Raw genomic sequence first — 4,278 nt, forward strand, 5'->3', positions numbered from 1 at the left:
AAATACACCATTTTGTCGAACTGCATGAAGGCTACCCTGGGCAACTCTACCCCTATTTTATTTATTTATTTTTTTAGTGTTTGTTATTTATATTGAGACAGAGAGAGAAAGCGACCAAGTGTGAACAGGGAGGGGGCAGAGAGAAGGAGAGAGAGAATCCCAAGCATTGATGTGGGGCTTGATCCCATGAACCGTGAGATCATGACCTGAGCAGAAGTCAAACATTCAACCGACTGAGCCACCCAGGTGCCCCTAATGTTTATTATTTATTTCTGAGAGAGAGAAACAGAGCATGAGCAAGGGAGGGGCAGAGAGAGAGGGAGACACCGAATCCGAGGCAGGCTCCAGGCTCCCAGCTGTCAGCACAGAGCCCAACGTGGGTCTCGAACTCACCAACGGTGAGTTCATGACCTGATCCGAAGTCAGACGCTCATCCAACTGAGCCCCCAAGCGCCACGACCCTGGGGCGAGACAGGAAAGCACAGTGGCTGCTCCCCATCTGGGTCTGCTCTGCATTACAAGTGAACCCACGACCAGGAGGAGGAAAGCCATCCCAGGGAGGGAGCAGGTGCACCGACGGTGGGTTCTGGGCACTGCCTGCATCTGTTTCTGGAATCTGAAAGGACCGCACAGTCTAACAAATCGGGATGTTGTTTTCCGTGACAACCTCAAATGTGGGTTATCAGGTTAAATGGTAAAACGGAAGTTGAGGATGCCAAGGCATGGTGAAGGGATGGGACGGGCAGAAAATACTGGAGGCCGACCTTCCTGGCACTGCGCTCGGGGAGGGGAGGACCGGGGGCTGGCCAACGGAACCAGTGGATTCTGCAGATTCCACACTGCAGAGGAATCCGCATTTTGCCACATACAATCGTTATTTGTCCCGAGACCCTGATGCGGGGACCTCAGAGGCCCCCTGTAAACAGCAGTGCCGCGCTTTGAATGATGTCGCTGGTCTCCCCGTCACCCGGCGAGCCCTGACTTTTCGCTGGCCAGAAGGAGCTGATTGCTCCCCAAATCTGACTCTAATAAGATCCCCATGAGATTTCTAAGCTTGTTGGAGGCAAGAAGCTCCAGGCCAGTGTCTCCCAAACTCTTAGCATGTTCAACGGAGCCAGCCGGGTCACGCCCCAGGTTTTCGGGCTCAGCAGGGCTGGGGTGGCTCCCAGAACGTGCAGTTCTATCAGGTTCCCTGTCGTGCTGAGGCTGCTTGGAGCAGGGACCCGCAGAGCCAGCCCCCCGGGTAATGCAGAGACTGAGACAAACGACAGTGTGGTCAGGTAGGAGAAACGCGCAGGCTTCCGTTTTCTGAAGCAAATCGAAGCGAGCTTAGCCAGTCCAGCATCCCTCAGTTAGAGGAAACCTGTCTTCTCCACAGAACCACACAGGAGCCCCGGGCCTTCGGGGGGGGCTGTAAAAAGAGCTTCTTCAGCTCTGCTCCCACCTTGCTCTCTCCCCCTACAACTTGGCCAACGGACATTTAGCCTGTATGCAACCCGGCCAAAGGACCCCTCTCTGCGTGGACACACTCTCCCCCTGCCCCAAGGCAATGCACGACTTGAGGCGCAGGAGACCCTTTGTGCCAAGAACCTTCCTGGGGCAGGTGCTACCCGCTCCACCTTCCGGGGCACCGGCCAAACCCCACCCTCACCCTCGCCCTCTGCTGGGCACCTTTGTACATTACACGAAGGGCCCAACTGAACTCCTCTGGCCTGCACCCCACCCCCCCCACCCCCCCCACCCCCCGGGCCATAATCCCTCGTTCACCTGAGCTCCAGCAGCTCCATTTAGGACCTGAGTTCACAGGCCCCCCGCAGAGTGCCAGACGCCATCGCGGGAGAGGCGGGGCCAAAGTGACATCGGGGCAGGAGCCGACGGGATAAGGCCGGGGACACCCTGGCTGGCCGCTGAACGAGCTCACGTGCAGTGAAAACACACACCTTTGGCCTGTGTCCCTTAAGCATCTCATGTTCTCACGTCCATCCTGTTTCCTCTGAGACAACGGTCCCGGGACCAGCTGTACCAGCAGCACCTGAGAAGTTACTAGGCCCTTTTCGGCCCCGCCCAGACTTCCCGACTCAGAAACTCTGAAGGGTCCACGGAGCAACTTGCGTTTAGTGATCAGTCCCGGCCATCCTGATGACACAGGGTAGGATTTGAAACCCGTTGCACTAAAGTCTGCTTTTTCATCATATTTTTACCAAACGCCATGTCAACGTATCTCCTGAAAATGGTTGAGGCTTCCATCTCGTTGGGATGTGTTAAGGGGACGGTGCCCTCCATCCCTAGATGTTTCTGGTCCTCCAGATTCCCCCAGCGCCGTGGCCCTTAGGGCCTGTCCATGCCGCTGTCCTTTCGGGGGGCTTACCCCATAAGGGTGGGGTGTAGGTCCCCAGCGCCCGGAGGACACCCTGTCTCCCAGCAACGACACCCGGGCGAGGTCCACCTGCCGGGCTGACCCTTCAGTTCAAACCCTTGTTTCCATCCTCCACCCGTGGAGCCTAATCCTCGGACGGGCAGGACCCGCCGAGCTGAGCCCTCGGCCCCAAAACGTAAAAAGCCTTGCACATCTACTTGGCAAAAGGGAAGCCCAGGCCCAAGAAAATAAAGGCTTCCCACAAAAGGGAAGAAGAAAATGAAGTTGGCCTTTGATTTTTGTCCAGGAGTTCGGTGGCCCCCCAGTAAGAGCTCTGCAGTTGGGTTAGCTCTTCAGAGGTGTCCCACATCAGATCAACCGTGGGATTGGTCACCGTAGGCTGTCCCCTCCCCACGCCCTCTCTGAGGCAATTCCCGGGGAGGGAGTCAGCCGAGAGCCTTCAAGATTTCAGCAGCAAGACTCCAGGCACGGGGACCCCGAGGCCTCCGTCCTGAGCCGTGGGTTCGGGGATGCGCCACAGCCACACCCAGCTTCCAGAGATAAGGTCCAGACACGGGTGTAAACTGGCCACGAATGATGCCTCTCGGAGGCAGGCCTTGTCGCAGAGGAGGCAGATTCTTTGTTAGTCCGTCGGTTTTCATCTTGATTCTCTGTTTTTAACCACCCCTTCGGCCTCCACCCGGCTGTACCCGGTGCTTTCAGGCCTAAGGAGGCTCCACGTCTGTCCTTCCCTGCGACCCCCCCCCGACCCTCGACGCGGATGCGAGGCCCACGCCTCACGCTTGCTCTCTGTTCTTAAGCTTTTCGGCTTCCCCGGGCCACACAGATGCTAAAGCTGACATCTGTGCTCTGTAATCTCGAGAGTTTCTCATCCCCGCCTTATCTAAGGTTGACCTAGTTCTCTCGGCCGACTGGAATATTGGGGAACACACACGGATGATTGTAGCCGGAAAACCCGTGCAGGCACGACGCACTGCCTGTCCCCGGGTCCAGCCAACACAAACCCTCTCTTCCCCTCCTCCCCACACCCTCCACCGTATCCTTCCGGACCCGCACGCCTTGTCCGTCAAGCTTCTCTAAATTCTAGACCGCTCTGTACAAGTCCGCCAGCCTTTTGGTCAAATGGAAAGCTGACAGTTCAGCAGCCCCCGCCTCTCCGGTGGCATCTCGGGCCGAGACTGGTTTTCCTTCCGTGCCCCGTTGTCCCCTTCATCCCAGTGCGGTGTCTCCTGAGCCCTCTCTTCCCCTCTGGCTGCAGGATCCTGCCTCCTCTTGGACGGTTCCAGCCTCTGGCCTTCGCCTTGCCACTCTTTGGGTCTAGGGGTCTTCCTGTCCATGTGGATTGAGTGCCCCGTTGATCACCCACTCTCTGCTCTCTTAGCCCATGGAGTCCTCGTCCCCAGGGCCGTTTTCCTCTACCGCATGCGGTGGTGGGGCACAAGAGTGACACACAGGACAACAGGAGGTGGGGTTCAAGCATGCTTCTGTCCGCCACTCATGGCTACACCACCCCCTCGGGAGGCCACGTTCTGCCCTGAGCGAAGTGAGTAAAATTCAGAGACTAAAGAGTGACATCGTCAAGATGGCGACATAGGACATTCCCAATCACAGTGCCCAAGAAGACCACCTGGCAACCAGGCAATTATTGTGAAAATTCCAGAACGTGAGGCTAAGGAGTGGCCATACGCAGACAGCATCACTCCCCCCGCCCCGACGCAGGCGGGCACAGTGACAGACTGAGAGGGACCCCTGGCCTACGGTTTCTCCAGTGGGAAAAAGAGAATCCAACCCTCAGAATTATGGGATCCTGGGAGGCTCAGTGGAAATCTGTGCTCACCTCCTGGTAGACCACAGGCTCCAACAGGATGATCTCTGAAAACGTTCTCACTTAGAACAGTCCT

The sequence above is a fragment of the Panthera leo genome, chromosome D4 (assembly GCF_018350215.1).
Source record: "Panthera leo isolate Ple1 chromosome D4, P.leo_Ple1_pat1.1, whole genome shotgun sequence".
NCBI lineage: Eukaryota > Metazoa > Chordata > Mammalia > Carnivora > Felidae > Panthera > Panthera leo.